Here is a 23301-nt window from a genome sequence, read left to right on the forward strand (position 1 = left end):
GATATTATTGGATGACAGTAATTTGACAAGTTGTATATTGTTTTTACTTGCATTCATTTAAATAATTATTTTTATCAATCCTTTAAAATAAAAATAAAAATGCTTGATCGCCAAAATTGAACCGAACGTTTTTATTTTTTTCTTCTTGACCTTGGTTCTCGGGTTAAAAATACGTTATCTGTGATCGACATATTTTGGATATTTTATATTAACAATTAAAATGAAAATATATCACCTATTGTTCTAACATTTTATCACGTATGACAAAGTATGAAATATTTTAATGGTGTGTCGTCATAACACAAAAGTCGAGAAACTCCACAATTATCCATATGGTATAATATATATAATAGATCTATACCATTTTCATCGGAATTGCAAGTATTATCGTGTATGTAAGACCGCCGACTTCATCGCCCGACAGTTACACGCGCGTGGAACGAGATTAGGATTATCCGTAGTGTACGGCCCGAGGACACAGCATCACACGTGTGAGCATTTTATGTATACACATAATGGTAAGTACAACGCTTGGATTGAGAGAGTGGTTTTACTTGTTCGGTTCCGCGAAATTCTGCTTTTATACGGTCACACGACACGATCATCGCCTCGACTTATATTTTTCGACCCTCGAAACGACACGCGCATTATATATCAGATAGATAGTGTATGTAATACGTATTATAGCCGGTATATATTATACGAGGTGGGCCACCTTGTATCTCCTCAAAGTCAACACTACATGCCAACATAACGTTCAGACACGATGGACCGCAATGCGCTATCGTATTCACTGTACACTCAAGTTTGTATCTACCTTGGCGCTTATAATATGGTATGACCGACGCAGCTACGCGATTTTAATTCGACGAAAGCTCGATTTATTTTAACAAAGCGATCTCAACGTGTAAATATAATTAAATAAAAATAAGCTTTGCAAATTATACAGATGCAGATTTGAATCAAACTTCGTTATTGTGGATAAATCATTTATCAAATTGTTTTAGTAAATATGGCACGACGCTCGAATGTGAAAATTTCAATTTAAGTTTTAATTATTACAGTAATTATAATAGCATATATCATCTATATGACTATATCGTTACGTTTTAGTGAAATTACAATATTTAGGTGCTTATACGATATGCATATTATACATTATATTGTGTTATGTTGTATTGGGTGTGTGTGTGTGTGTGTGAAATACATATTAAACGAAATTTCGTGATCGGCTGTCTACTGCAAACGGTAACGTTTTTACAGAGGGCTTTTATATTATTTTCAGAAATATCGCAGTGATTTAACAAAGGCAGATCTTTTACTACAAATTTTCCCACTAAACTTTTTATCAATTTCCTATAGCCAAAATATAATTGTATAGTAAATACATATATTATATTATTTATGTATATAATTTAAAAGCGGCCAAAGACGGAGAATATGCTAAATTGTCTTTGTTTGCTAGCAAATACTGATAAATGTACTCCAACGAAACTCTAAATTTTAACTCTCGGAATGTCGAAAAAAAACAACTAAAGTTGTGCGGGGGGGAAAAACAATATTTGCATACAAAAATGGTCCACGTTATATCAAACAAGTTATTCAGGTCAATATAACAACGTCCTTATTCCCGAGTTATTATAATGGTTTACTGTTATTATTTACATTAAAAACCTATACCAGGAACCGGAAATTTACCACCAACATCTTTTATATAATATCTGTATTTATCGGGTTTATTATATAATCAATAAAAATAATAATTGTATTATTAATTACGACAATAATAAAATAATTATTATTTCGTGTTTATATTTGTTTTTTCACGACACGTTATTATACCGTATTATAGTTATTATTGTAATACAACACTGTAACGTCATAAATACAAATCAAAGTAAGAAAGAATAAGTATAAAAAAAAACATTTACAGATTTTAAAGTGCTGTCAGTAAAAAATAAAGAAAAAACCATGACTTATAAACTTTTAACGTCGACACTTCTCAGAGAACAGTCCGTTTTCTCATCTATATAGTATATATATACATACAATATTGGATTTTAAGTTTTAACGAGATAACATGCACTTCCCCCGTACCTCGTCACCTGCGACATTATTACAACATCCGTCTCAACAGTTTCTCTCGTCCAATACATACCAAGAATTCTCAGTTTGTTTGCAGACATCCCTCAAAAGGTGGATATTTTTATTTATATTGAACTTAGGGCTTTCGTCACGTCGATATTTTAACACATAGTTTTTAAAAGGAATAATGTAACGATTGGGGCTGTGAATGTAATGGACTTTAAACCTTAATTTTATTAGTAATAAATTAGTAATGTTAAAAAAAAATATTGGAAATAACGTTCAGATAGGAGTGGATCCCAGATATTTATTAGCGGGAAGGGGGGTCTTTTGTATTTTAAACGTCATGTTATATAACTATAATATAATTAAACCTGTTGAACTACGTAGCTTGTCGCATATTAATTAACATTGAAAATAAATAACGTTTCAATGAACAATATGAAAAAAAAATAAAAATAACTATTGGTACATTGAAATAAAATCAATACTATTTAAGATATTAAATTTAAAATATTATACATTTCTAAATAATTGAAAAATATTAAAATACATAAGTACCTGTATAAAATATAAATATGCAGATCAAAAATTATAAGGTAAAATCTAATTTTATTTTTGAAAACCTGTCATTAACTTTATTGTTACCATAAAGTTTATAAAAATGTTTGGAAGTATATAAAAAATAAAATTCGGGTAATTACAACAAGGACAATAATGCATCGAGTCACGTCGATGCGATTAGTAATTATCGACTTATAAATAAAATACACACAATAAATACATGACATATGGTACAATATTAATAATATTGTACACATATAAATAAGAATAACAGTAAAAACTCAATTAGATAATGTTTATTATTGTTTGAAGTAAATGCAATAATAATATACATTAAATATTTTGGGAAAATTTGGGCGCATCACTCCATCGGCATGTCTCTCATAATATCCGCTCCTGCGTTATGATGAGTATAGTATTATATATTTCAAACCGTGACTAAATCACGGCACGATGTGTAGAAAAAAAATTTATTTCAGACTTGTGATTATGTATTTAAATACTTGAACATTGTGAAACATTACATTTAAAAATACAAAATACTACACTCCGAATTACAATTTAACGTTAAACACTGTAATGGAATTTTGTCTGTTGACTTTGTTTCCAATGAATTCAAATCTTATTATAATATAGAATTGTCGTATCATAATAATAATTTGCATACCAAAATAAAATAAAATACCCAGCTTGGCAGATACGCCAGTCCCGGCCGGAGAGCTATTTCGAACAAATAAGTAAGCGTTTAAGAATTAAAAGTCGATATTTGAAATATCTATTATATCGACGTGTTAGTGTCTGTATTTAATAATATTACCTATTTAAAATACGTTTTGAAATTCGTATTTTTTTTATCTTTCATATCGATTTATCTTCGGTTATAGGGTGGTTTGTCGATTGAAAATGGAAAAGTTTAAAGCCGTCGGCGATCCGTCCGTTCGTGAAAACGAAAGCCGTTTCGCGTATACAAAACCGTACGTGGCCGCCGCCTCGCCCTCCGGCTGCCCACGTCCGCATACGACCAGGCGAGAGTTTTCCGCGGCACGCCTCGAACGGGCCATAAAACCTATTTCGCCGGTACGTCGCGAGGAAAATAATCATACTGTCGCGGTGTTCCGTATATTATTATGCGCGCGTACGCATCGCGAGACGCGAAACGCGCACTCGGCCGGACGAAGGCGTGTGCGGAGGGATGGCGTGTATAGCGGTCGCTTTAAAATTTTAATCTCGTCCTGTACCGCCACCGCCGCCGCGAAAAGGACTCCGTGAAAAAGGCGTCGGGGGCTGCTGTTGCTGCTGCTGCAGGTGGCGGTTTTCGAGGGATGTGGTCTGCTGCAGTAAAGGGGTGGAAGGGTCAGGAGGGGGTTGGCGAGGATTTAATTTACAGGCTACCGCGGCCACAGGACCTTTCGTTCTGGGACGGAGCCGGGCGCACGATATAGGAACCGAAAAACCACAATTCCTCGCGGACAGACGCACTGGGAATATGTATATACCTATACTTGCCAAACCATATATACACAGCCGTGTGTGCGGTGGGCGGCGGCGGCGGACAGACCACCACTACGGTTTACGACTTTCTGTCCGCCGGATAAGTCTCGGCCATTTGTTACACCGCGGTGCGTATCCGGCGCATCTCCCACGGGGAATCAAGGTGGAGGTTGTATTTGTTCGCGTTTCTATATTTTTTCTTTCTTTTTCTCGCCCCCCCCCCCGCTCCTTTCTTCTAGCCGCCGTCTTCTTCTTCGTCTTCTCCTACTCTTAGTTTTTGTCTTCCGTCGGTTCGCTTTTATTTCTACTCCGTCCTCCCCGCGGCGTGCGATGAGAAAAACACGCATATACGCATCATAGTAGGTACATATATATATATATAGAATCGTATTTTCGAACTCGCTATGATATATTATTATATAGGTAGATGTATGTATATATACATATAGCTATTAGCTATATATGGGGAACCGATATTCTCCAAACCATTTGTCTTGCGATCCACTGCCGCCACCTGCCTATCGCTCTTCGCAGTGGTATAAGTCGTCCGCGCTATATATATTGTATACGCAGCTCGTTTCCCCCCCCCTCCACCTACCACGCTTCCTATGAGTATATTATTGTCATACATGCGCCGCCCGATCGAAAACGAAATCAAAAAAAAAAATACACACACGCGCACACACATCATCATCTATACACATATATTACGTATATATACATAATGTACAAGTATAAGCGCACATAAAAAATGTAACCCGCGATTATTAGGGCGTTTTGTCTGTGTCGCCGGCGAATCGGTCGCGCACTTGTCTCGAACTCGCGAGCGCGGAATTCCGCCGCCACCTACCCCCTCCCCCCCGTTCAACCATCGATTACGCATAGAAATATATATATTTATACATTCGTTCGTTGGCGTGTATATAATATACCTACCTATATATATATATATATATATGTATTATACACACCTACGTATACGTTATGTATTATATATATATATATAATATAACGCGGCGACGAGGAAATGCACACGCAACGTATCTCTGCGCAACGATAATACGCGTATACAGTGTGTCGTACACAATATACGGTACGTATGAATAGCATATTTTTCATGTGCTCTGGTTTTGCCGCTCGACGTTTGCGAAAGACGGTTTGTGGGCGCGGCGGAGAGGGTGAACGATACGTTTGTGCGGAGTGAATGATGCGAAAATTCGAACGAAACTCGCCGAGGCATCAGAGCGCGCTAACAAATGTTTCGGGTTTCGCGTACGCTTTCCGATTTCGAGTATATCGATCAGCGACCGGATGTGTATAATAATAATATATCCATATGAGTGTGTATATAGGTAGTGTGCACAGGTGAATTCGATGTCACGCATGCGTGTTATATATTATGACGTTTTTCATTTTATTTGTTTCACCGCCGCGTTATATAATATGGTCGGACGATTATTTCCGTCGAGCTGCGTGCGCGGTGTATTATAAATTATAGACTTATTAAAAAATTGGTTTTACGACGTCGTACATTATTTAAAGCGGAATTTTTTATCAATTATTACGTATGATAATATTTTATAATTTATACGTATGTATAATATAGATATACATTGTTTATGTATTAAAAAGTAGGTAATTGAATTTGAAAAGGTCATTGTGTGTATAGAACATGATTTCACACGTTGAAAGTTGCGTGTACCCTCCCCCCCAACTATATATATACGGGAACCCGTGTATATACTCTAATATTATAACTATGTATCTTTAATGGCTTTTTCTATATTCATCATTTTTTCAAAGCTTCAATGAGCCATCATTTTATAAACAAACACTGAATATTTTTAATTTGATCTCAATCATTGTACATTGTAGGTATATCCATTATACATGATATACTTAATTATGTATATCTTATTGGATTTGGCCGGTGTTGTAATTTAAAAGTTTTGATCAAAAGAAAAAACAAAAGATAGCATACATTTATGTTATGTCATCGTCGTTGTAGGGGTTGTTTCTGTTTGCAAAAAATATAATTTATAATAATGTAAAACACATAATCAAAATTAGAAGTCTATAGTCGTATAAATTATATTTTTCTTAATGAATATATTTTCGTTTATCTGAATTTCGTATAATGCGAATTTAACATAATTAAATTTGTATATTATATCCTACAATTGTACAGTGTACAATCAACTATTATAATGGCTAAGACAATGAGTCAGTCATTAAAAATTACTTATCATTCGCATTTCTGTACATTATATCACGCAATGACGAACTTATTTTTTATTCTCGTTGTATTGTATATTTATAACGTCGCATTGTTACCTTTTTTTTTTTTTAAGTGTTTTTGCAGTATTTTTACGATTCGTCCATTTGAACAATAACAAAAAATTGAACAATGTATTATTGTACTTCTATAATATTAGTATTATAAATGTTTAATGTTTGTATTGATTAATTGGCACTTGAAAGTTTTCAATTTAAAATCTCCATAATATGTTGTTGTTTCTAATTTACTGACGAAAATATTCGTACACAATGATGTGATGTAGAACGATAAGGCGCGGGTGCAGGGTGATCGGTTAAAAGTTAATTTTCCGATAAACGGTTAGGTTAGGGCACGTCATATTAATGATTGATGTGTAAGTAATTCACGACGACAGACTCCACTGTATAAACGGGTGTCTAAGTTATCGATATAACATGTACGTGTATTTTATGGTGGCCGCCGTTTCGCTAAACTCGTCCTTTCCCGTTTCGGCCAAGAAAATTTAAGACAATTTATTAGTCATTTTAAAATTAGATTGGCAATGATTTTTAAATAATATTTTAAACCTTTACAACATTATTTAAAAACGTATGTCACATTAGATTATTATGTGCTAAAAATGTTTACGTATATAATATGCTTTTTAAAAATGTATATCTAGTAATTTCACCATATCTATCTGGTATACGTTTTTTATTATATTCTTGACTATCCTTCATTTTCACTAATTTTTTTCTGGATTTCTTTGCGTATAATATCTAACCAGCTTATTATTAATGAAGTATCAGTATAATTTACAAGATAATGATTTTTGGTTTATATTTTGAAATAATTATTTATAGGTTTCAATATTATTAAATATTATTTAAAAAACATTTTCAACTTATCAATTTGATTATAATTAAAATGTATTTAATCAGGTTAGGTTAGGTTAAGTTTAGGTAAACAGATATTTGACTCAAATTCAAAAAATTTAAATCGGTTGAAACTGGTCAGGACCTTACTTGAGATAGGCGTCGCCGCCACTAAATATACCTACGCCGTGTCCAATTCGACTGGGTTGCGTGGCCATAGTTTAGTTTAACCTCGCAGGCATACCAGCTATACATAATATGTACGCACAGTTCGTATTCAACTTACGATTCGGGCTTGGACGTATAAGAAAGCGGAAACGACGACGAGGGGGCTGGGCAAAGTTGCAGTGTTCGGAAACAACGAGTTGTAAATTACTTAAGACACGTGGAAGTGGCAGTCCGGTATTAAATCGGCGGCGAACCCGCAGATCAGCAATCGTGTGTATATACCGTGGCGTATATACAAAGGACGACTTTAGTACTTTTGGGGGAGGTTTAACGCGGCGGCGGCGAAAAAGGGTGCGCATACCTACCTCTATAATAATAATAATAATAATAACACATAGTCGCTGCGAGCTTCATCAAATACCTACGGCTGCCACTGCGACTATTATAAATATTTCGATATTGCGAATTCCGCAAGCTCACTTTTCGGTATGTACACCATTATACACAATCATTCTTTTTACCCGTCCACGTATACGGCGCCCCTCGTCAACACAACACGCGCTACGTTCCTATTGTATTATAGCGGTGTGCGTGTTTGTTATTGTTATTTGTATTGGAGTTATTTTAGTAAAATATAAACTGTATAGATGATGTGTATATATGAAATACACTTTAATATGGGCCGTAATATTCATAATATAGGATAAGTGTGTAATAATAAAAACGAAAATTCGGCGGCACATTTATAACACACGCATAATAAATCTTATACAGTTAATGTTTGTCTTTACGATTTTCGTCTCTTATTCGTATTCATAATAATATGGTAATAATAAGTTTGTGAAAATCTGCAATCTAAACAGGATGCACGTTAGAATTCGCGTGTTGTATATAATAGCATTACCGTATTGAGTAAATGATCGATTGACTGACAAATATTAATAGTAAGAACATAATTTGACTGTCTTTAAAAACACTGTAAATTGATAAATTATATAACCACAAATAACTATGCTTATACACGGGATAATATTTTCCACTATAAAAAAATCTAGCTAGTGGCAACTATATATTACTATATATGTTTCCCAAATCAAATTAAAAATCAAATTAGCCAACTTGATCTCCTGCTGAACCTGAAACAGTATTGCCAGTCTATAAGAATACTAGAGAAGTTTAAAATATTTTTTGTTATACTAGAACAAAAAAATCCGTAAAAAATAACTTAAAAAGTTATTTAAGTTAAACTTAAAAACATGATTTGGGATTTATTCAAAACTTAAATAAAAAATTACATAAACTAATAAAATTGATAAAAATAACACTAAAATAATGCTTTGAAATATATGGTTTATTGAAAAATAATTTTAATAAACGTATAGTATAATATAAATTTAAAAAAAATATAAATTAAATGAAGTAGTAAATGTACCATTAAATTTAAACCTTGTAGACGTGTTGTACTCGTAATTAAAGAACGTCGAAAAGTGCAGTAGTATTTTTTGTTATGTATTATCTAAACGTGTTGTCACTTTAAAAGGCAGAACATTTGAAATCTTTCGGCTCGATACTTTTCATCGTGAATAAAATTGTATGTTTGTATTGCGTATGGAATAATATTTAAAATTTATTTCGCATCGTAATCACATAATATCAAAACCGATCCAAACCCATAAGAAACACTAATATAGCATTACTGTTTTTTCTACAGGCTCCTGTGAACAAATATATTACAACAAATTGGTATTTATACTATTTTATGTGAATAAAAAAAAAAAATAAAAAAAATAATTTTCCTGATTTCTTTTTGAGTAATATACTTACGTAAATTTACAATATAAAATAAATTCTTGATCGCGTCGCCGAGACGCGCAGGTTTCGCTGCAACCTACCGGAAGTCTCGCAGACACGACTGCGCCACTGCTGCAAGGGTTGGAAAGCACTGAGGTTACGGGCGGGGCGTGCGAAAACAATCACACATTGCACTGCACTGTTTGGAGTAAGTACGATATTATATATATGTGTGTGTGTGCACTTATGTATTATTATGGTATAACTGGTATGTCATCTCGGGGAGTGCGATAAGACAATGACGACCCCGTGCCACATACCACTGTGCACCCCACCCCTACACAACCGTACTCTAAACAACGAGCCCCGTTCGGTCCGGCGACAATGCTCTCGCCGAATCACATAATAACGTGCACTGCAAACACAACAACGATACATAATATACGCTCGTAAGTCGTGTCACGGCCAGAACGGGCAAAGATCTTAGGCGTCCCGCGTACATAGCGCACGCCATGAAACGACCGTTGAGCATTTAGGCATATTGATGAAAAAAGTAAAAATATGAAAAAAACATGCATCTATATATTATTATATATCATACCGCCGTGAAACTTTCCCGTGTAATATTTGTATAATATAAACATATATATATATATATATATAGGTATACGCGTGCTATTCTATTATACGCACACTCGAAACTCTACGGTTGCCTGTGACTTACAAAAAAAAAAGCTTGTCGGCGAAAAAATATTCCACGCTATTATATTCTTATAAAATATGATTCGTTTATTATAACGATGGAAAATTTAATGACTAAATTATTATGAACTATTTTTATTTTATTTTATCCTTCATTTTTTTTTTTTTTTTTTTTGCCGATTCCAATCGAAACTTCTGTAAAGTATGTGCAGTGTACACGGTTCGATGGTTTCGCGGGGAATCAGACGAACGCTGTGTATATTATTATAAAATAAAGCTAGTGAATGATATTTCACGTCTTCTGCTCTTCACACCGCCCAATCACCCGCCGACCGCCGCGGCAACGCACACTTTGTTCGTCGAGAGGCGTTTAATAATAACGCCGCCGAACCCATCGGGCGACGATGGCGAACCCTTAGCCGCGACCAACAAAATAATATATAATAATTATAATGCTACTGGAGACGAGGAGCCCATAGACTATGTAGGTAGGTACCACTCAAACGCGGGCACCACAACCGATGAACGGTACTCGGACGACCGTCGACCGGAAACCCTTTTATCAGTTTCCAATTAAAACACCAGTGCAGTGCACTGCAGTATTATAGGTACGTTATATTGTATTACTTTACTATGTATATTACGTATTCTGGTGACTGTTCGCGAATATGATAAATTGCAATATAAATTATTATTATGCTACGTACATTCTAATCCAACAGTTACGAAGAAAGCAGCTACCACTACCCCGTCATCGCAAATCCAATATAATATTATTATTATTAGAATACAGATTATAGGTATAAGTACATATTTCATATTTATTTATATAATGCCCTCTCAAAGTGAATAACAGTAACCAATCAGTTGTATAAAATTAACATTACTACAGAATTTCTTTATTGGTGTGAGGTAGGTATTTTACACACATTTTACCAAGTTTAAATACAGTAAAATATCATTCAGACCGTCAAAATAAGCTTTGTGACTTGTGTATCTATCTGCATATTATTACTGAGTACTCAATGAACAAGCTGTATATGATATTATATCCAAAACAAAACGAAGTTTATGTTGTGTAAGTTACTGCTTATATGTTAAATCAATTTATGTAGGAGAGCTTTATGAGACATATATTGTCTGTAAACAATATCTATAAGTACATATTTATAATTTAAAATGTCAATATTTTTAATTCTTTTTGTATAAAAGTTTATAATTCTATAAAATATATAGATTTCATTGAGATTGTTCCTGATATTGATCAAACAAATTATGTTTAATTGGTTGTAATCAATATGAAAGTACGAGTATGGTAGGTATTTGATTTTTTAATTGAAATTGTTATCATTTTTGATCGTCATAACACACAATAGTATCTACTTAATTTAACAAAAAAAAACATTTACTATATAGTTATTTATTGTGTTACATAAATAATAATGATTTGATAAAAAGAAAAACAATGACCAAAATATGCATCTGAGGTAAATTATTACAATTATTACGATCAAAATATTATTAGGTGGTTATTTTGTTAAGAAGTACAAAAGTTAAAAATAAGAAAACCCATTTAACGAACATTTACATTTTTTGTAGATGTTCTGTAACTGCATTTTACTAAGGGTAATAAATATATTTTGATGACACAATATTGTGTTATACCTAACCTAACATTGATGTTTATAGCTTTATAGGTTTCGTTTCAATTCTTCAAAATAAAAATGTGAAGGTTTAGCTTAACGACTATGGAATATTTATCATTATCCTACTCGACATGTTAAAAACATTAAAATATATATATATATATATAAATGCGTGATACTAGAGTACGAATATAAAATAATATAATATTGTTATACTTTTTGTTAAACATAAAACTTGTTTGGAGTGATAATTAAGATATCGTTAATATCCAATCTTTCAAATATATTATTCAGATATGTGATAACTGATAACCGTATTGAGAATATTATGAGAAAATTGCCAGTAGGTATTTGCGAATTAATTGTAAATAATTGAAAATTGGTTTTAAGAATTTAAAAATGTTTTTATTTTTTTTTGTTTTGAGAAATCTACAAACATTTTGCGTGCTCTCGACCTTTTTCCATTGATTTGAAAAATGTGACAATACATGGCAAATTATTACAATTAGTTGACAATTTATATCTAAAAATTGACTTGCTAATCGATATTTTTTTTTTTTTTGTTGATTAATTTTACATAAGTTTTTTTACGTATGTTTAAATGTTCATATAATCTATTCAAATTCCATTCAAACCAATAACGTTAAATTTAAAACGTTTAAATCTACAAAAAAATGAAACTGTACTTGTTACTTATGAGTCAAAAGTTATGACAAATCAAGATGTGCCCTCTAAACTCTTGAATCTGAATAATTTAACTTATTTAAAGGTTTTATGATTTATTAGGTATAATAATTATACATTTTACGGATAAAAATAGATAAAATGAAGAGTCTATATTGACCAGTCTAGGATACCAGTACTACTATGGGCGGATTATTTAACCTACAGCGTTTATATATCGCTATAATATACTATTGCCATTTAATACCATATAATAGTACTATGGTATTTGTTATCGTGTATCTACGCAGAGTGCATGTCCACGGTTCCACAGTCTTACAAGAGTGAATAATCATGTCTACGAAATCCCATCGGACGTCGATTATAGAACCTATATTTCGTGCCAAAAACCTCGAAAATCTAGGCAATCTAGGCATTATACATGACATTAAAATAATACGTTGAAGACATACGATAGACGTTTAACTCTTAAAAGTATACATGTACATATACATGTACGTATACAGGTTGTGGTTTTATATGGACACCTTTTATAATAATTTCAAGTTTAATTATGAGATAGTAGATTTTCGTTTTCGTTTCCGGGGGGACCGGATCTCTTTGAAAATATTTACAACCAAAAACAAAGACACGATAATATTATAGGCCGTTTCCCACTTGCAAATCCCACCTCGGGTCCAAATAAAGAATTATGACTTTATTATTTTATATTAGGTACACCGTTGTGCGTGCGGCGCTATAAGCTTCAGATTCGTACGTTATACGTTATTATTATTTTGCGTACACACGAGTACAATGCGGCAAATAAACGAAGCGTGTAATTAATGGATAATGTTTAATACACATTATAACCGTTTTAAAAAAACAAAACTTAAACCGTGTTCACTGGTTTGTTTTTATAACTTCGCACAATTTTGACAATATATACTTGGATAAGCCACTTAAAAAAAATGCCCTGAAAGTTTCTTCATATCACGATATTGTATATATTATATGAAATCAAACCTTAATACCTGACCTTTTTTAAAGTATCTCGCTCGTGTATATGCGTATTATGGTAGCAGCCAAACGGATGTGCGGTTGGTGACTCCGCCTACATCGAGGCGATATTACACAGGATAGTCTTCACACACCAACAACTGTTGGCGGGATATAAGAAAACAAATCTCTTTATTAGCGATTTAACGCTTTTTTTTTCAATTTCACAAGGTAGTATTCGCTTACACGGTGTAGTCAGTAAAAAAGTAGTTGATTCAATCGTATACACGTGAAAAGCGCGCGCCTTCGGTATACCTAAAATATCAGATTTTAATTTGCCGACGGCGATAGGCGGAGTCACCAACCGCACATATGTTTGACGGTTACTATAGCAAAGAACATAACATATTTAAAAAGAAATGTACATTAATGGTATATTTTATGGCGTACATGATAAATATCTATACTCGAAACAGAACGAAAAGCGTTCTATTTGAAGTTTGTCGGGGCATCATCCTCGGAAAAGAGCACATTTCTTTCTAACTTAAACACGTGATGAGTATTATATGGGCTTACGTACCTATAGATACCCACCATATCTATTTGTATGCGGTTAACGCTTTTTATCCACTACCCCCTCACAATCGCAATACCTATCGCGCCTGCAAATTGAAAGCGATAGACCATTCATCGTCGGCCCGCAAATTATGTACACAAAATATTGTTATAAGCACGTTAACTTTGGCTTTATCACACCGTTGTAACGCAACAATATACACTGCACAATGATAATAATAACATTATTAAACTCCGCTGAAGTGTGCTGCGGCAGTGGGGTAGGGACTCTTGTAGACTCGCGAATGTTTATCATATTATTATTTAATATATTGTACATTATTATGCGCCAACGTAGGTACATACGCATAATAATACGTAGGCAGTCCACAACACCCAGGTGATGGTGGTATTGAGATAACGTCGTCAGAAGTAATCATTATACGATTTCTATTGTGCCGTGCACATGATACGAGTATAAGTTAAACAAATACGTATATAACAGTATGTTATTATTGTATTAAGTTTGTATTATATTATAATACGAACCGTTCGAAATGTCAATTATTATTATTACTATTTTAGGATACCTGTACCGTGGTATGCAGTGGTTTTGGCCACCAATCCAACCGGTCAAAATCACTCCACATCTCTTTGATTTCAAATACATGAATACATCAGTTAGTTCACGCTAATCCAAAACATAAACCGACGTCGACGATTCTTCGATATCGACACATTCAGCGTTTAAATTGCCCACAGTTTTTGATCATTTTCTGGCTATTTTAAAACGGAAAATGTCAGTGGAGTGAATACAAAACTGAACATATATTATATGGATCTATATTTTTACCCGTTTTCGGCCTAAGTTTCCTCGATTATGACGTCGTAGTACGGCGACACGGCTATACCACCTATAATAATACACAATACGCAATAATAATAATAATGATAATAATGTACCTAAGCACACGCGTGTGCAAATTATTCTGTACGCGTTATTTGCAGGACCACTCGGCCGCGCACACACATTCACGGCACATGACGAAAATCGTTGTCGCCTCTATACACACGCACACAATAATATATTTCAATTAAAGTTTCCCTTTCGCGCGCAAAGATATCAGCCAGACGAAGACGACGACTTACACGTCGGCGGCGCCCCTCTTCCCGCCGCTCCGGCAAATAGTCACGCGCCGCGTCGGCGGATGTATTCGGTCGGACACGCAGTAATGGCACGCTAATTCCTGTATTCGTATTAAACGGTGTTAACCCTTTTGCGGTGGCCGTGGCGCCCCGATCTCCGCCGCCGCGACACAGCCTCCGAAACAGATAAGAACTTTGGCGACGACACAACAATGGGACCATCACCAGCAGAGCACAGTACGTATATATATATATACGCATATACACACTCAGTACTCATACACACACACACACATATATATATATAGTTATAAACACACACATTTTACACATTATACGCACACTCCGCGCATGTAACCTTCCGCACCCGCCCCTCCCCACCACCCATCACTCGACGGCACAGAACTCGACTACCCTTTTTGCGCGCGCCCCGAAGAAGCGGCGTCCCGCGACTTTGGCTGGCTATAGGTCGTCGTCGCCACCTCCGGTTTCCTGCCAACGCGCCACCGCGGCGGCGGGTGGTGGTCTTAAAACCCTTTCTCGCGCCCGTCGCCATTAGCCTAATGCAGTGCCCGGCGATGTGTTGTGCATGTGTGTGTGTATATATATATATTTATTACACTGAGCATGTGTGTGTGTGTGTGTGTGTGTGTATTTTATACGCGACGGTTACGGGGGCGGCAGCGTTCGCGATAAATCGCGGGACGGGTCGTCGCGCGTTCTAACGTTTCGCCGGAAGTCGCGAGATTCGGGTTGGAGGTGAAGTCAGTGTTGTTTTCTCCGTCACACAAACACACGAACGCGTTTGTATATTACGCGTGCTCCTCGAATGCCACACGAAACTATGCACGGACGCGTTCCCCGCCCACCAGCGACTCGCCCGCAGCCCACCCCACCCGCACCAATCACTCGTTTGACGTAAAAACAAACCCGACTCGGCCGTTTTCCGTCGCTCGTGCGAATATCATACGCCATTATAACATGTGCGTATACGTACAATTCAGTTTGGCCGTTTTAATTAAAAATTCATCGCTTTCGGCGCTGCGTTAAAAACGTTATAATATTATAATTGTATATATATGTTACATAAGACATTACGCTCGTAAATCGCGTTTGAACGTTAATCTAAAACGCGTACACACACTCATCGGCTGTGCGCGTGTGTATATGATGTCTGCAGCGTATGACCGCCGCCCGGAGTGATAAACTACGGACGTATATATATACATATATATATGGGTACCTGCGTCGCTTTATTGCCCAACACCAAACATCTCACTGCACACGGCCGTCGCCCTTTGTACAAATATATTATACATTATGTTATTATAATATAGTTGGGAAAAAACGAGCATACGATTATTGTTGGGCCGCGCCGCGCGAAACCGTTGCGTAACGGCGACGTGGTCGAGTGTGAAAACTCAATAAGTTTCTCGAGAGTAATAGTAATATTTTACAATATATATAATATCATCGTCGCGCGCTATTATTTCGCAACGTCATATCGACTGTGCGTCCTGTGTGAAGTTTCGTCCGTAAAAAAAAAATCCGTTGGAAACGTTGAACGTTGTTTCTGGACGGCGTTACGAGTGATATTGACTTGCGAATAAATGCTGTGCTAGTGTATATGTTACAGAAAACCCCCGTCTGAGCCTCCGTCAAATCTTTTTTTCTAAATAATAACAACAATAATATTCTAATTATAGAACTATAATTTTAATCTACTATTTCTACTGTTATACATATTTTTTAATTTACCTAGCTACCTGAGAATAAGGATAAAAATTTTTAATTTTAGTTTGTTAATCTTTAGTACATATTATTTATTAATTATCGAATTGGGTTGTGTAAATATATTAAAAGTTTAAGACTTATGAAGATATTAGATAGTATTTTTGAAAATTTAGGCAGAATAATACATTGGTGTACACTTAGGATACCACTTCGATATGAGAGACTCCTGCTTGGTTAACCATTAGACTGAGTAGGCTACATTAGGCACATTATTTGAATAATATATATGACCTTATATGGAACATGAGGAAAAACAAAATTAAAAATAGAGACACTGTAAATGCGTATATAGTCTTATTTAAACGCGGTAAGCTGCCATCACGACGATCAAATTTTAACAGCTGTTGAGATGTTTAAGTCGGTCCACCCGGTCCATTTTTCCAGTAATATACACTTACTACATTAGTACAATAGTACTGAGTATATGATTCAATGGCGAAAAGCCGAAAACCATATCTTAACGATGCAGAATTTTTTTTTTTTTTTTTTAATTGAGTTTAAACCAATATATACGCCATCGCTATATCTTTAAGACGATATACACCTTCGTCGAGTGGCAAGTCGTGTTCTTTTCATATTCCAACGCAATAATATTGTTATAAACCGACCTCTTAATGTCGTTTCCGCGCACACATGAGTCGCAATTCTCAATTTTCACTAGTGATTATAATATTAATAACGTCTGTTAATTCAATGGTAAACACTGCGGGTGATCACGTGATCGTGCACCATAAGTCAAATTCCACGCATATACGAAAGTATGTGCACCGAACAACCAATCGAAAAATTCGCCAACGTCTCCCAACACACACATATATATATATATATATACGAGCACCTATATAGATACGTGAATTATTGTGTGATCACAGTGTGACGAGTACTCGACGGAGCTTTGACAACTGTCATCTTACGCGTTAAGCGCTGATTGAATCCGCCTAGAGTGGGCGCCGACGATTATAAGTCCTTGTTTCGATATTAAACTAAAATCACGTTCGCAACGAGCGTAAATTGTTTGTATTTATGTATATATAAAAAAATATATAAATACAGTGCACGTCGATCGGTCAGAGATTAGTTTTGTTTGCAAAACATTATTAAAATTATTACTATTACATTAAACTTCAACGCCAAGATCGTCTGTAAAGAAGATAAGTACATATAACAAAGATGAATGAAAGTAGTTTTTTTAATTGTACGCCATATATTTTTACAGAAACTTCATGAGTAATACCCAAATTTCAATGCAAAGTGCATTCATTTTTAGGTACTCTTGAACCACGCATTTCGAGTATATTATAGTTTATGTAAGCCATATTTCAAAGGTGAAACTCTTATTTTACACTTTTTAGAGTTTTCAAGTAATTTTAATAATGTTTAGTGCATACACCTATACTTATTAAAACATTTTACGAGTAACTTTTACAGTAAATTAGAAAATTTTAAATCTTATATCGAGAAATGTAGTTTTCTATGTAGATAAAGAAATATTAAAAATGTCGAGAGTTAAATAGTCGTTTTCCTATTAATTGCGTTGTTGTATATAATTTTTAAGAGTATTATTATTTTGAAAAGACATTTTGGTTTCTAGATGAGCATTTAAGTCTGGATCCTACCTAGATCCTAGCTTATAATAATATATTCGCGATATAGAATTTTTTGTCATAATATAATATTTTATTTTGCGTCTACTATAAATAATACATATTAATATTATCTTATATTATAGGTAAGTAATGGTTAAGTTACTCATTGTAATATTATTGTAATAATATTGCAACAATAATATATAATTCATCATATGCATATTTTTACTTATCCATTAGAATCGTTTTTATGGTAATGCCGTAATGGTATATTATTATTCTATCTGTCGAAACGCTTTACTTGTACGCATAAAATCGAACGTAGTACATATTGAGTTGGTCACGGCCGATTGTCAAATACAAAACACGAAAGTATATCAATAAGTAATAATATTATTATTAGTGCCAGAGCCGTCAAACTCCTATACCCTCATCCATCGACCGTCGACAGGTCACGCCACCACGCGACTGTGTAATGAATAATATTTGAATACGATTTATATATTATTTTTATGGCGCGTATATATTTTGTATTACGTTTCTCTATATTGTTGTTGTTGCTGTTGTTTATATACAAATAATAAAATTATTATTATTATGATTTGGTATTCAAACTTTGGATACCGTTCTGCGCAACGCCTACCGGATATATTGATTGATTCTTAAATAAATATATATAAAAGTATACTATTTCGCTGAATCAATTATCCCGGCAACGAAGACGACTGTGTATATAAATAATGATATAATATGAATATAGCCGTTAATTACGCGACGTGATAAACTTTGTAACAAAGTCGAGCGGAATAAATTATAAAAGTCTCGGCTGACTTTTTAGCTCGTTAATGCACCAACGTCACCAGGTAGATGTGTGAATTATAATTTATAATTTATATTACCGACGCCGCACACTTGTTGCTCGCAAAAAATAAACACGTGCGCTATACTATTATGACATGTATATTTATGTTTTACAATGTGTGCAACCAAACGAGAAAATAATATCAGTTTTTAATGATTTGTTTGTTTTCTTAAATAAAAAAAATGCACTATAATGCAGTAGCCGTGATGAAATAAAAAAATAAAAAAACGAACGAATTTAATTTTATATTCTTATTAAACCATTTGACTCTATACATAAAGCTGTAACCTAACATCAGACACTTATATAATTGTTATTTTTTTTTTTTTGGTTCTTATCAAATATTATAATCTGAACCCGGAATCATAATCGTTTCCGTAAAATATTTTTCATTCGTGAAATAAAAATAATATAAATGTAAATTCAACATTTAAATAACAACTATTATACCAATATTTTAGTATAAAAAAGATTAAAAACATGTAAATATCATACTTTCAAAGTAATAAATGAAGTAGGTCTTTTAAAGTAAGTCTTTTTTAACCCACTAAATGTATTAAAAATAAATTTAATAAGTTAGTAAAATCTATCCCCCCCCCCAAAAAAATAAAATAATGCTTATTGTTTCAAAATAATAGTTTCGATGATATTTCGACATTGTAACTATTAAAAATTCCTGTTTTAAGATCCAGTTGTTAGCGATTTGATTCTATAATATTATAACAACGATAGAAACCTGGAAAACTAACCTTTACTGAAGTTGTAAATCAAAAGAAATCACAAAGTTGACTAGTCCATAGACGATATAAAGGATGACGATTTTGTACGTTGGCTGTACTAACATTAACATTATAATAAACATCTCATTATTATTATATATAAATAAGCATCATATTATTAATATATTATACGATTTGTAAGAAAGGAATTTTTCGAGTGACATTACGACAACGAACGTCGACAAGTCAACATTATTACGATAATTAATATTATTATAATACGTATAATACAATATACTACTCAAACTTACTAAATATATGGTACGAAGAGACTTGCATTGTTATAAGTAGGTATACAACAGGTAACCTACACGTGCAACAGAATGACGGTTGATCGACCTATTGTATAATAATATTACATCAATTAAGTAATGTGACGAATGAGCGCAAATAACTGTTCACGTGAACAAAATACGTTAACTTCACGAACAATTAATGTATACTAGATGTTTTGTAAAAACAGAAGCACGGTTGGAAACACGTGTCACTCGTAAAAAATGAACAAATTTGATAGGTACTCGGCATAATTGATTATCTGACGTTTAAATAGTTACCATCGCTGCGGTTTTTAAAATGAAAACAGCGTTTTAATGTTATATAACATATCTTACAATGACAACTATAATAGGTATGTATGTTATATATTTTGAGTTTATTTTTAATAACGTTTTAATGGTTCAAATAATTGAACAACAATTTAGTGATAAGTACTGTGGTTGGAGAGGGGACGATAACTGATAAGAAATATTTTAAATAAATAAAAATCGGTTACATGGAGAGTACCATAAGTCAAAACCACGGGCGCATTCTACGCATACTTGCATCCTGCAACCAGAGAGGTTGATTATTTTTATACGAGTTGCCACTCGACGTACCCTAAATTTAAATATAAAATAAAGGGGTCAATATGTCATATAGTAGTCGCCACCGAATGAACAAATAATATATTTATATATATATACATAAGTGGTTCCTTATATATAAAATTATAAGCGAATCAAAAGTGTTTAAATATCACGTATCTCGTATACTTAAAGCAGACTGCAATAACTACTCCGAAATCGTGAGACGCTATCGTAAATGATTGAGAATAGTGAGTTTATTACCGACACAAGTGGTGTACTAATTATTATAATATGGTTTTATTTTTACAAATTATTTTAGTTACTTTAAATTTTGAATTTTGAATTTGTATCATATTAAAAATATACTTTATCGTAAACTTATTTTTTTTTTTAAAATAACACAATATATTATATATATTATATCAATATAATTGATGACATTATGTAAACATTAATTTAGTTGCGTGGTATATTATAGTGACGTATTATAATATTATGAAGCACAACTTAGGAAGTAATTCATATATTTCGAGAGTTAAATTCAATTCACCGATAACCGCAATGCGTTTCATGAAGAAACTATAAAGGACTACTTTATTATTACTTATTAATGCGGTGTCGTCAAGAGATCATAGTAGTTAAAAACAATGTTTAAGAAAACGAACGCGATTAAGAGTACTATTATAATTAATAATACTATATAGCAGTTAGTAATTGAATAGGCAGATACACTTTCAAGTAGAAAAAATGAATTAACAAGCATGATTTAGTGATTAAGTAATTTAAATGTTTAAAATAACTAACAGTAAATGGCTAGAATATAAAAGTAAACGATGGATTGATTTTTACTTTATTTTTCATAGGTTTTTACAGATCTTCGAACAATTTTGATGCGTTTATAAAACAGATCATAACCACACTATTGTCACAGCAAGAATATAGACATTCCAAATTCAAACAAACTTAAAATCGTATTATTTTGACAATTGTTAAAGTACATGAGCTGTAATTTATAACTAAGACTGAAATCAGTTTTACAAATTATCAAACAGAACTAGAACATTTTCAATTAAAACATTCGAGCACTCAATCTGAAAATTGAAATCGCCCAAAGGAAAGTAGAAAAATATAATGATTTGAGATGAGATAATTATATATAATATATGAAAGTAAAATTTTATCAGTTTAAAAAAAACCCATTATGCATAAATCGTAGGGGAAACAATTCTTATATACGATCACATATAAAAACATTATACTACAGTATACTACTTGGCACTTGAAAATTAAAAAATAGAATACTTTCTTTTTCTAAATGGAAATTTCCCCTTAGTTTCAAAAATAAGAGAAACTATGTAAAAAATCACCTGAGTCAAAATGTAATCTAATCCGTTTCTTTCTTATCGCCAAATAACCAGCTATCCTATATTATACGCAACACATGCAAGGGAAATCTAATGAAGTATACGTCACACAAAGGCTTGACGTATACAAATCATATTTTTTGATTTCCAATATTTAAACCGTCAAATGACCAAGTATTGACACAATTCTCCTTTTGGTGACTATTATAACAAGTACTACATAAAAGGATAATTTAACCTAACCCCGCAAGACTTATAATGTATAACGCTAAAGTCGTTTTACTCGTGAACGACTGACAACAATAAGAGATTTAATTATTAACCTATACAAAATCGTACTGTTTCTCAACCACGATAACGATAACGAGTATTGGAAGAAAAAGTATAACAGTGTCTTTCTATACTTTTACAAAAGTGTAACAAAACAATTATTTTTAAATGGCCGGTCGTCACTCGTCGTTCACCACACCTTGAGAAATACTCGATAGCCCCTATCTCGTCGTATAGTAATATTGACATTTGATTGACTCGGTATTCGTTGATTTCTGCTTCGTATGAAATAATAATTTGTGGGCAATATAACTACTATATTTTTAAAACCACTCGTATATTAATGCAACACTCACAATCAATCACGTTCGTGACCAAACGCTCAAAATACACCGAAGCTGCACGAAGAGTCATCGGACCATCGGGCGAATTCCAGCCTCACTCGAACACAAAGAAAAAACTCGAAAACATAACATTTTGTTTTCCCCGAGTCAATGAGTCAGTGAGTGTATAATAAATTGAATACCTATAATGTTATTTTGTTTTATTCGTGACCTATGCATAATATTATAATCTAAAAACCGTCCATAATGATGACTATCGCTAGGTGTCGTCGATGCGTTGTCAGAAAATTAAAAAAATAAATATATTTATATATATATATATATATACAACACGCGGATCGTTGCAGAGAGAGACTCACTGTATCGTTGAGCATTTAATAATATAACGACAACCGTAATAATAATAACACGCTATTATTGCGTTTTCGACGGTACGGCGCGTCGGCGTTGTCTCGTCCACCCTCGTCGGTGCGCCCACACGACTACACATAACACGATTACTAATATCATATTAT

The 23301-nt window shown here is 33.5% G+C and overlaps 1 long non-coding RNA gene across 2 annotated transcripts; it reads right to left on the bottom strand.

The window, feature by feature from the left end:
* Window positions 1-8909: 8909 nt before the first annotated feature.
* Window positions 8910-20065, bottom strand: LOC113549328. Of its 2 annotated transcripts, XR_003404919.1 has the most exons (4): window positions 19934-20065; window positions 14650-14710; window positions 14387-14576; window positions 8910-9155 (listed from the first exon to the last, which is right to left on the bottom strand). It is a non-coding gene; the product is annotated as an uncharacterized LOC113549328 (long non-coding RNA). The 2 variants fall into 2 exon arrangements; XR_003625197.1 differs by lacking the exon at window positions 8910-9155 and having other exon boundaries at window positions 14374-14576.
* Between the last annotated feature and the right edge of the window lie 3236 nt (window positions 20066-23301).

This window comes from Rhopalosiphum maidis, chromosome 1 (genome assembly GCF_003676215.2).
Source record: "Rhopalosiphum maidis isolate BTI-1 chromosome 1, ASM367621v3, whole genome shotgun sequence".
NCBI lineage: Eukaryota > Metazoa > Arthropoda > Insecta > Hemiptera > Aphididae > Rhopalosiphum > Rhopalosiphum maidis.